Source organism: Ursus maritimus, unplaced genomic scaffold (genome assembly GCF_017311325.1).
Source record: "Ursus maritimus isolate PB19 unplaced genomic scaffold, ASM1731132v1 scaffold_15, whole genome shotgun sequence".
NCBI classification, from domain to species: Eukaryota; Metazoa; Chordata; class Mammalia; order Carnivora; family Ursidae; genus Ursus; species Ursus maritimus.
Window position 1 is genome coordinate 31,827,727 of NW_024423897.1, and position 12,373 is coordinate 31,840,099.

Sequence of the window (12,373 nt, forward strand, 5' to 3'; positions counted from 1 at the left end):
TAATAAAGTAGGTCTTCATTCAAAATGCACGGTATACTAGAGCACCGTGGAGAATATAAAAATAAAGTCAGGGGTTCATATAAAAAGAGGAGAGAGGAAAATCCCTAAGATGTAGAATATACGAGAGGATGTTAGGTGTGCTGTTTAGTCCAAACAAGATGCAGGCTAGAATTCGTGCTGTGGGGAAGTGACAGGCAATTCTGAGCAAGGCCATTTTCGGAAGAAGGTAATACAGTGAAATTAATGGTTTTATAATGGGAGAAATTATAGCCTTGGTAGTTCCCAATCATTTCTCCCTAATCAACACTAATCGCAGGAGGTCCAGAAGTCATCAGCTCTGTCCTTGGGGTCACTGTGGAAATTATGGGCTGACCTAAAGCTACCTGGTATCTGAGAGAAGCATTTCTGAATTAAGGAAGTGAATGAAGTAGAGTGTGGGTTGAGGATGTCAATGTTCAGGAACTCCGTAGGATTTTCTGCAGGATTTCCTCCCAAAAGTTGGTTACTAATGACTGCATTGAAAGCTTATTAGACGCCCCCATCCTTTAAGACTCTCCACAAGGCCACATTCCAATTTTTGGCTGCCATTTCAGCAGCTACAATTTCTTACAATGCCACAAAAAGAAAAAGTCCCTCCGAATAAAAAAATATTATATAAAAACAAGCTTTTAAACTATCAATGGAAATATCAAAAGATGACTAGCAGCCATGGGGACATGAATGGTTTTTGTTTTATACCTAGCCCAATAACGGTGTATTCGTTTCCTAAAGCCGCTCTAATAGCCTGGGTGTGGCTTAAAACAACAAATTTATTCTCACACTTCTGGAGACTTTAAGTCTGAAATCAAGGTGTTGGCACATTTGGTTGGTTATTGCAGGAAGATTTGGGATGGGAAAACCTATCCTATGCTTCTCTCCTAACTTCTAGTAGTTGTAGGGAACCCTTGGCATTCCTTGGCTGATGAATGAGTCACTGCCTCCACGCTCACATTGCCTCGTCCTCTGTGCTTATGGCTGTGTCCTCTCCTCTTCTTAGAAGGGCACCTCTCACTGGACAGGGGACCACTTTAATCCAGTATGACTTCATTTTAACTAATTACATCTGAAAAGAGCCTATTTCCAAAGTGGATTGCGTTCTGAGATTCTGGCAGACACTCTTCAACCTACTACCAATTAGCAGATATCTTAAAGAAATGCTGGAGCAACCACAGTGGGTTTAAAAATAATAGCAGTGTATCATCCATCTTCCTTTTGATAAATTCCCCTATCGTTCAGGGGATGGTTTAATTGTTCAGTAGATTTAATTTAAATCAAAACAGTGTCAAATAAAATTCAAATGACTAGTGTGTAAAACCCATTTGGAAGTGTTTTTTCTTATAGACTGACACTCTAGGAAGGCCTGGACACCAAAATCAACATTCTCACATTGTTACTATGTAACTCTAAAACATAACGTTCTGGCATACTCTGTTCAAATAATGTGTCTTTTTCCTACAACCTCCCCCCTATGACATGTCTCTGTAGATGTCTTCCCAAGTAAAATGACTACATGACTCATAATCCTTTTATCCTTCTTTATTTACCATTTTTGGTTGCACTTCAAGAGATAAACTTGTGTTAACAGGTTTACAGAACGACATCTAGATAGAACAGATTTGTTGTCGCATGGTCCCATGTAGATACTAATAAACCCTGGTGTACCCATGGGGATCAAACAAGGAAACAAACCCCATAGTCACTTGAACAGGGAAGGATTAACGTAAATAATTATTAACTATAACAGGAGCTTGAAGTAATAGAGAATTGGCTAGCATGAAGTACGGAGAACTAGAACTCTAAAGGATATAGAAATAGCAGAAACAAGGAGCAGTCTCAACCTCCAGGTCTGAGACAGCATCCAAAAAAGAGGTCCTCCCAGAGTGAGATCCGTATCTTCTTGGGCATTGCTGAGATGCTCTGTCACTGAACTTGGCGGTAACGCACCCTCCAGAGAGCCATCCAGAGGGAGCTCTAATGCCTCAGAACCCATCGCATTTTGCTCAAGTGGGTGTAGGGGCAATGGGCAGAGCTGTGCCCCAGCCGAGAGTCTCTGCTGCAGGGCCATCCCTGGGGAAGCTGCTGGCCAGTGGGGGTTCCCGAGCACCGCGCATGGCAGGAACCCAGCACTAGAGCAAGCATTTGGCAGGAGGCTGGCAAGAGGTACAAACTGGGGCCAGGAAGACAGTAACACTTTCTTCCTTCAGCTCCTGTGATATTGTGACTGAAAAGAAATGTATATACGTGGTTCTGGTCCACAATTTCCTGCTCACAGCTCCCAAAACCCTTGAAATTTCCGAAGTGTTGACAGTGATAAAGGTGTCTTCTGTTATGTTAATGCAGTGACTTTCGGACCCCCACCTAGGAATGGGGGCTGGTTGCCAATGGAGCCGATCCTTTGAAGAAAGGGTTAGAACTTTCAGTCCTACCTCTAGGCCTCCAAGGAGGAGAGAAATATCAGAAGTTGAATCAATCACCAATGGCCAATGATTTAATCAATTGTGCCTATACAATGAAGCTTCTGGCTTAGAGAGAGTATGGAAGTTCCTACCCCTTTTCCCATGCCTTTCCTTGCGTACCTCTTCCATCTGGCTGTTCCTGAGTTATGTCCTTTTATAATAAACCGGTAATCTAGTAAATAAAATTTTTTCTGAGTTCTGTGGGCTGCTCTAGCAAATTAATTGAACCCAAGCAGGGGATCTTGGGAACCTCTGATTTGTAGCCAGTTGGACAGAAGTACAGGTAACAATATGAACTTGCTGCTGGCATCCGGAGGGTGGAGGACAGTCTGTAGGACTGAACTTTTAACCTATGCAACCTAATGCTATTTCTGGGTAGATAGTGTTAGAACTGAGTTGAGTTGAGGTGAATTCTTGGACACCCTGTTGGTGTCTGAGAAGTGCTTGATGCTGTATCGGAAGCCCTGCCAACACCCATGTTGGAGTTGGGTCCAGAACCATAAAGGGTTTCCCTCCAATGTGCTCTATCCCTAAAACAACGTTGTGACAGATGACAAAGGAAATCTATTTAAAGGACCCAGCTGTATTTTCACAACACAGGCAATGAAGTGCTGGTTTGGAGCTGTAAATTCATAACTGGCACATCTGGACATCAACTTCCTTAGTCTGCAAAGGGAATTTAATTATCTCTCCATGGCTTAATGAAACATTCTAGACTGCTAACTTTAAGCAGACTTTTGTTGCTTAATGAGATATTCTGTACCGCAAGCTAACTTTTATGGCGAAGAGCGAGTTTCTCTAAATTATACAAGTGCTAAGAGAACACCATAACCCTGGAGCTCAGATATCTGAGGTGTCCTGTCTGTGACATTTCAACACAGTGATGTTCAATGCTGGGCCAATTACAAGGCTTTTATCTTTAATATGAATAAAACTGAAATAATCATTGCATAAAATTATTATTTTTAATTTAAAAGTTGAATTACTTTAAATTATTTACTTTGTGCTTTTTTAATACTTTATGACGACGTTGTTTCTTGATAACCGTTAACATGGGAGGATCTAGCCTGTATTACACATCTTTTATGTGCTAGTACTTTCTTTCTCTCATCTTATTTAATTGTCAATATTGACCTTGGAGTTTAAGTATGATCATCTCCACTTTCTTTATTTAAAGAAAACAAGACTTCAAGTTTAAGGACTATCTTAATCCTACATAAGCTAATGAATGGTTGAACCAGGATTTAGATGCAGGCACGTCAGGATCAATGACTCATCAGGCCCCCACATAGCTCCCAGAAGAAAATAATACTAATATTAAGAAAAAAAATTATAAAGTAGTCGTACCATTGCTACCGACTCTTTGGCTCTTTTTCTCTTCAATTATAATGGCAGAGAACATTATTGCTTCTTGCAGAGTTACACCAGATAAAGCAGATCAATGATGATTATTATTTAATAATATGCACCATAACTTATGATGCTTATTATGTATGCTTATGGGAACTAACTTAAGTCATTTTTTTCCACTTCACCTTTTTGTTTCGACATCCCATTTCACTCAGAACCTTGTGTCCACAGGTCTTCTTCTGTTATCACTGTCTGACTCACAGTAATTCACTGCTAACATCCAGGGGAGGGTGGAACAAAGAATGAACTTATCACCAATCCTTGCAGTTATTTCCATAGAGATTTAATGGAAAACATCAATAAAGAAAATTATTGAAAGGCAACTTAGAGAATAAAGAAGCTGGACAAACAAGCGTCCTGTACGTCAGTGGACATTAATGAATCTTCTCCTTCATTAACCTGTTTTAGGACCTGCCTAGGAAATATTCCTCGTTCTCTTTGAATGATTAAAATATTTGATTATTTGACAAAATAAGCATATGATCTACACATTGATTAGAATGTTCTATATATTTAATTCGAGTGTATCGTGAAAGCTTACAGTGCCAAAGACCTTTTGTAAGTGATTCATTCACTACTTGTCAAACACATACCATGTGCTAGTCTGGTAATACAACCATGAACAAAACAGACAAAAATCACAGCTGTCCGAGAGCTTAGAGTCTAGTGAGGAAGACTGACAACAAAATAAGTGAGTAATTTTAAGGTTTACTGGAAGGTAATATGGGAAAAAAAAAAAAGCAGAAAACGGGTATTGGGAATACGTAGGTGGCTACAACTGTAAAAGGGAAGCTGAGGAAAAGTCTTACTGAGAAGGTGGCATTCGAGTAAAAGCCTTCTTTGCACAAAGGAAGAGTGAGCTATGTCAACATCTGGAGAAGAGCACTCCAGGCAGTCTATCAGACATCTCTTATGCCTCCCTGAGATCCTCTTGGCCTCATCTGTGTCTTGTCCCAGTTTTGCATGGACTTTGATGGATATAATTTCTTTCCTTCTGCCCCAGGGCTTCTTGTTGATATTGCTGCAGACCCTTGGACACCTAAACTCACACTGGCACAAGCTGGAATACAGAGGAATTAATGTCCATGTGCCTAAAGTTTAACAAGGCAAAAAAGGAGCCTGTGGATAAATTCTTCCCCCTTAACGTTCCCAGAAACAGTGCTGCTTAAAAGTGCAGTCTACTGAATCAAACAACAAATTGCACTAAACGGAGGCCAGTTCAATGTGTCCTTGCATCGTGTCTCCCTCCTTTTCGGTATCTTTCTTCTCTTCCCTGGCACTGGACTCCCTGAAAATATCACATAAACCCTATGCCTCTGTTTCTGGGTAGCCTAAGCTAAGATACAAACTGAAAAAGAAAATCTACCTCAGATTTCTGAGGTAGAAATCTGACCGGCACCGTAAGAACAGCAAGAAGGCCATTGTGGTAAGGCCAGATGGGGCAAAGGAAGAGTAAAAGGAAACTAAGAGAGGTAATTGAGGACCAATCACGTAAGGTCTTACAGACACTGGAGAATTTTGGCATTGATTCTGATTGAAATAGAAAGTTCTTGACATGAGCTGACTTATGATTTAACAAGATCACTATGAGCACTGTGTTAACAAAAGAGTAAGTGGAGTTAGAGTAGACATGGAAAACTGCTTAAAAGTCTTCTGTAGTGGGGCACCTGGGTGGCTCAGTCGTTAAGCGTCTGCCTTCGGCTCAGGGCGTGATCCCAGGGTCCTGGGATCGAGCCCCACATCAGGCTCCTCTGCTGGGAGCCTGCTTCTTCCTCTCCCACTCCTCCTGCTTGTGTTCCTTCTCTCTCTGGCTCTCTCTCTCTCTGTCAAATAAATAAATAAAATCTTAAAAAAAAAAAAAAAAAGAAGCCTTCTGTAGTAATTCTGGTAAGAAATGATAGTGGTTTGGGCCCGTAGCAGCAGAGGTGAAAAGATATGGTGGATTCTGGCTGTATTTTAAAGGTAAGTATATCAAGACTTTCTTTATGAAGTTAGAAGGAAAGAGGAAGTATAGATGACTCCAAGGAAACTTGATTTGACATAAGCTGTAAGGAAGAAGACATAGAAAGAGTAGGTGTGAGAAGAAAGCTCAAGAATTCAATTTTGGACATGCTAAATTTAATAAACTCATTAAACTCCAGTGCAGATGCCCACAAAGGAGTTGCATATATATGTCTGGATTTTGAGGGTTTACGTTTCAAGTTTCAGAATGGTAGTCATCAAAGTGTTATTAAGATTTAAAGCCATGAGACTGAATGAGATTACCATGGAAATGAGTATAACCAGAGAAAAGAAGGGGTATAAATCCTGAGCCCCAGGGATACTCCAACATTAGTTGTTAAAGTGGGGGAGATAGAGAGGAATCAGCGAAGAAGACTGAGGAGTGGTCAGTGAGGATGATGAAAACCAGAAGAGAGTGGCATCCTGGAAGTCCAGTAAAAAATAATAATAAATAAATAAACAAAACAAAACAAAAAGCACTTCAAAAAGAAAAGAGAATAAAATGAAAGAAAAGAAATAAGTGATTTATTGTGTCTAATACTGTTGAAAGGACAACTCGGATGAGCATTGATATTTCACCCTTGGATTTAGCAACTGGAACTTGTTGACAACAGTACTTTTATTGGAATAATAGAGGCAAAGCATGATTTGAGTGGGTTCAAGAGAGAATGGCAGAGGAAAAATAGAGGTAGTGAGTAAAGACTACACTTTGAAGGGTTTTGCTGTAAAGAAGAGTAAAGGAATTGAGTGATTACTAAAGGGAAAGTGACGGGAAAGGTTTAGTGGAGATTGTTAAAATAAGAGCTTATAAGTAGATAATGAGAATAATCCACCAGGAAGGAAAACTGACGATGCAGACGAGTATTACTGGGGAAATAGCCCTGAGATGTGAGAACAGCATCTGAGGGACAACTGAAGAGGTTGTCTCTGCTGGGAACACAGCAAGAGGGAGGGCAGAATATAAGGGTTCAAGGGCGCCTGAATGGCTCAGTCAGTTAAGTGCAGCACTCTTGATTCCAGCTCAGGTCATGATTTCAGGGTCGTGAAATAAAACCCCACCTCAGGCTTCCTGCTGGGTGTGGAGCCTGCTGAAGATTCTCTACCTCGTTCCTCCCTGTTTCCCCGCCTCCCCCCTTTACTTGTTCATGCTCTCTCTCTCTTCTTCTTTCCCTCTCTCTCTCAAAAAATGAGAAAATATAAGGGTGCAGATGCTGGCCAGTGAATAGCTGTAATGTGGGAACTTGTGACCCTTCTCCTGCGATTGCCGCCCTGTATTCTGTAAAACTGAGAGCGAATACATCAGCTGAGAGTAAGGGTGGGTGAGTAGGTGTTGATGGTAAGAAAAGAGAGGAGAGAGCATGAAATAGTCATCTAACATCCTTTCTGTTTGAGAATTCTAGCTATCTACTCCCATCTCACCTACCCCAACTACCAACGTCAAATGGTAACCAAAGTAGAATTCAAGGAGGAGTTTCACAGCGAGCAGGTAAACCACCCTCAACTCCTCCATGTTCCCTGAGCCACTTGGTATGGGGCCAACAGTGGGCTCTGTTTTTAATCACTTAAAATATTTTTAGCAACAACTAATCCATCTTCATGTCCCATCCCAAAGGTTCAAAAGGTATCAGATTAGTTCTGTGGGTGAGGAGTCAGGCAAAGCTTCTTTTCTTGTATGGAATGACTTCTTGAGGAAAAGCTGAACCAACTTTCTCTGGTAGTCATCTAGGGGATTCTGGATATTGTGATGAGGCAGGATGAATCCAAAGTTTTCTTCCTTTCTTCTAGGACCGTTACCAGAGAAGTAGGAGTTAGAATCTCTGTGCCCCAGGAAATTCTACGAACTGAACAAATACTGATCTCCTTTCTGTTGGTCTGCTTCCATTTGGCTATTCTTCATTATATTTTTTCCAGATACATAGTCAGACCCTCTTTTTTCATGTCTGGATTATGAACTAAGCTTTGCCTTATCTTATAAGAAAAAATAAATTACAAGAGTCAGAATGCTTTCCTTCTTAAAATAAATTTTACACATGCACTATGTCTTTCATACTCACAAAAAACCCTATCAGAAATGTATCCAATTTTGTAAATAAAGAAACTGAGGTTTTTAATGGTCTATTCAAATTTGTGTAGCTAATGAGCAAAGGATGATTTTTACCAATGTCCTTTTACTACAGATCTCATAATTTTTCACTAGGCTACATTATACTTACCCAGCTTCTCTCTGCCATCTACGCAGTTAGAGCACTATACCAACCCAACAAAATCCTAGATGAACTCAGCTAATCTAAGCTTACAATATCCAACTAGAAATTGATTAGCTGTAGACATGTAGCATCCTGAAGAAAGATTCTAAACTCTCCAGTCAATGGAAACAGATACTTCATCAGTAAAAATAAAGAAATAGAATTTTTCACTAGTTACTAATATGCTTAAGGAAGGGTTAAATTTCCCTAAGTTACAGAATTCTGGAGAATCTGCAGGCTAATATTTTAGCCAGTCAATACCCTGGAATTAAAAGGTCAAGAGTCTCACAGACCGGGAAGACTATGACAAAAGAGTTGGGGTAAAGAAAACAAAGAAAGAGAAAATCAAGGGATAATATGTGGAAAGAGAAAACAAATATTTACCCAGCTTCTGTAATCTGCCAGGCATTTTATAGCAGGACCTCTCAAAGGCTAATAATGTTCATAACATTGCAAAATTTGTAATTAGGATTTCAACTCAGGACCCCTGACTCCCAACCTCATGTTCTTTGCACTAAAATAAAAGGTATAAAAAAGAAAAAGGAAAGGTGATTTTATCCCCAAGGGTCCTAAAAACCTTGCCAATAACAACATGGTTACAATAAATGTATTTAAGCCTAAAATACATTCCAAGCGGCCTGAAACAGGCCAGACAATATGAAATCTAACTACATTACCTCTTCCTGCAATTGATCTTTACTATCTTTATTGATTTGATTTGATTGCTCTGCATTTTTCATTGACAGTTGCTTAGTGGTGGCTCTCAGTCATTAACTACAGCCTGTGTCTGTCCAACAAGATATAAACACGTGTATAATGAAGCACTAAAACAAAAGGACAAGCACTGAAACACCGCTCCTCAGTGACGTGCCAGCCTGAACAGTTAACTAACACAGATCCAGAATCACAAGAAGTCCTGTCTTGAGACGCCTGTGACAGAGCCTGCTATCTTCCCGTACATGCTGTTTTCAAATGTGAATAGCTTCTTACGAAGGCAGTGAAAAGGAAGGCAATTTTGCCAAAAAGAATAATGTGTAATCCAATGTTTCACCTGTATTCATCGGTTTAGCCACACAGATGTTAATTGTATGCCCAAAACCAAAATAAGTTTCATAATCTCAATAAATAATAGACCTCTTATAAGAAAGAGACATCCATGTGTTGAATGAATATGAAAAACTCCTATTTTTCAGGTATTCTCCTATATCCTATAGATATAGAGGCGAACAAAATACAGACATACTCGCTGTCATGGAATAAACTTACATTATAACAGGGAAAGCTAAAACCAATTTTCATACAAATAATTATAAAATCATAAATGTAATACAATATATGGAATGAAATTAATGAGTTGTGAATGTACAAAAAATTACCTGACTTATTTTGGAAATCACAGCAGGTTCCTAGAGGAAGTGATACTTTGAGTTCAAAAGGGCAAGTAGGTGCTGGCTAGCTAAAGAGAGAGGAAAGGTCAGGGAGAGCATGGGGAGCAGCAGTAAGTGGGAACATGGAATACTCGGGTATCAGAAGGAATTCCAGTAACGCTCGCGGAGACTGAGGAGGGAGGAGCCTGAGTCAGAGAAAAAGAGGTTATTCAAGGTCTTGTGGACTGTGAGAAGCATTCTGGACTGTATTTTAAAGATTGTATTTATTTATTTGACGGAGATAGAGACAGCCAGCGAGAGAGGGAACACAAGCAGGGGGAGTGGGAGAGGAAGAAGCAGGCTCATAGCAGAGGAGCCTGATGTGGGGCTCGATCCCAGAACGCCGGGATCACGCCCTGAGCCGAAGGCAGACGCTTAACCGCTGTGCCACCCAGGCGCCCCTGGACTGTATTTTAAAGGCAATCTAATACTGTTAAAGAATTTTAAGCAAGAGAGGGAACTAATCATATTTGTTTCTTAAAAGATTTCTCTGGATGCTATGTAAAGAATAAATTAGAAGGGCCAAATAAAAATATTTTGCAAGAATTCAGGTGAGAGATGATGAGGGTTGAACTAGAATAAGGGCAAAAGAGGTGGAGAAAAGTAGGTGGGTTTGAAAACACAAGAATTAGCTTTTGACTCGATAAGGGGGTCAAGAAGAAAAAGGGTCTGATATTATTTCCATGTTTCTAACTTGAGAAAATCAAGAAATTGTGCTGATTATAAAAATTGAAGAAATCTCAGGATGCACACATTTGGAAAGATGCGTCATTGTTCAAACTTTGGGCATAATGAATTTTAGACACTTGTGTGATGAGGAGGAGCTCTTAAGTTGGCTGCTGGGTAAACTGGCTGAAGATAGAAATTTGAGGACAAGGTGAACATCTCCAAATCTACTTAGGTACAGAGCCTAGATTGGAACAGGCTCCCTCTCAATTATTTAGGTTGCATTGCATGATGACAGCAGGACATAGATATGAGCAAAGGAGAAACCAGTAACAGATACCCGTTGTGACAAGTATTCTCCTCCCATGTGGACCCTCAAATTAACTGATCTAATCAGCTTTAATTCTTCCTCATCTAAGTGGCTTTCTTGTTTTAATTCCGTTGGGCTAAGATTTAAATCTCAAAATCAAAAGATTTTGAGCCATCAAAAAATGGAAATGAAGATATGAAAGCAACATTGCCAGAACTTTATGCCCTAAGAGGTAGAAAAGGTTAAAATTTTAAGTATGAAAGGACATATTCAAAGATGAAAAATTTACAATGTAGCTTAACAGAAAACAGAGGTTAATATCAAGAAAGAGAACATAGTTCATCAGTGATAAATTCTCAACACTAATCCAGGTGGTATACAGGGTATTTAAAAAATACTTGCTGTCATCGAGCCTTACATAGGAAACCGGGGATGTACTGTATGGTGACTAACATAATATAATAAAAAATCATTAAAAAAATATTTGCTGTACATCATGCTTGTGATTAAAGGTAATGATTCATAGATGAAAGACATTTAATTATTAGGCAGTATAAGTAAAAATTTTAAAAAGATACTTCAAACATATGGTGTAGGTTATTTGTTCAGTCAATAAACACTTGTTGAGGAACAATCATTTGACAGACCCTGTGTTGTATTGTATCTCAAGATATAGAGAAGAATAAAATATTAGTTTCTTGAATTGTGGAAAGTCAAGTTTTAGGGAAAAAATACTTACAAAACATAAGTGCTAAAAATAAATATGGATTTCCACGGGAAATTCCATGGGAGCATGTAAATAGGATCAATTAAATTGGTTGGGGGTAATGATATTTGAGTTTGATATTAAAGGGTGAGTGTGCCAAATTGTAAATGGTGGAAGGGCTTTATAAGCATAAGGCATAGTTTGGCAAAAGCATTCTTTTGCCAATGAAAAACTGTGATGGGCTCAGGGGCTGATATACAGGCATCTGTTGGGAACTGGTGGAAGGGTCTGGAATGGCAGATTGGGGTTCTGTGTAGTGTGCCACAGTCTTTATCCTGCAAGTAATAAGGAAACATCTGATCTATTCCCAAAAGGGAAGTGAGTAATGTTCCACATGGAATCTCGTCTGGACATGGAACCTCTAGAATGGTTCCCTAAGGTGTCATAGCACTATTACAAACCAAGTGCAAAAGAGAACACAACTGTCAACATTAAGAAAGCCAAATCTGTCAAGTGTGAGGGGTGAGCACTATAGATGAAGTGTATCACAAGGCAAATGGCTGCAGGAATGGGTTGACGACAGAAAGGGTAGAGTAAAATAAAAGGTCCCAAGAGCTGGAGAACAACAGATTCATTTAATTGGCTTCTGGCTAGGACATGGACGAATTTACCTGATTAAAAGGCATGCAGGTTGGTGAGCTCTCACATAGGGAGACACTGGTGATTGTCACACAAGGAGCTAACATAATCAGACTGGTATTTTGGAAGAATTGCACTGAGGTATGGTAAAAGATGGAGTGAAGAGAAACAGAGGTCAGGAGAGCATTCTTTTCTGAAAGTGAAGGAGAGATAGCCTTTGATGAAGGTCTGAACTAGTTTATGGGCTGGAGTAGTTTGATCAGGAAGAGGAAAAATTATATGATGGCAGAGTGGTTGGGCAGGGTGATTGGCAGGATGGGTAGAATTTAGCTTGACCGTGAGGAATGGGGAAGAGACTCCATATTTGGAGGGAAAGGCAGCAGACCTTACAGGATAGCAGATTTGGAAAACTCCTGAGCCAGACCCCATCTGGCATTTTGGTAATCATACCTGATTCCTGATATGAGCTCTAC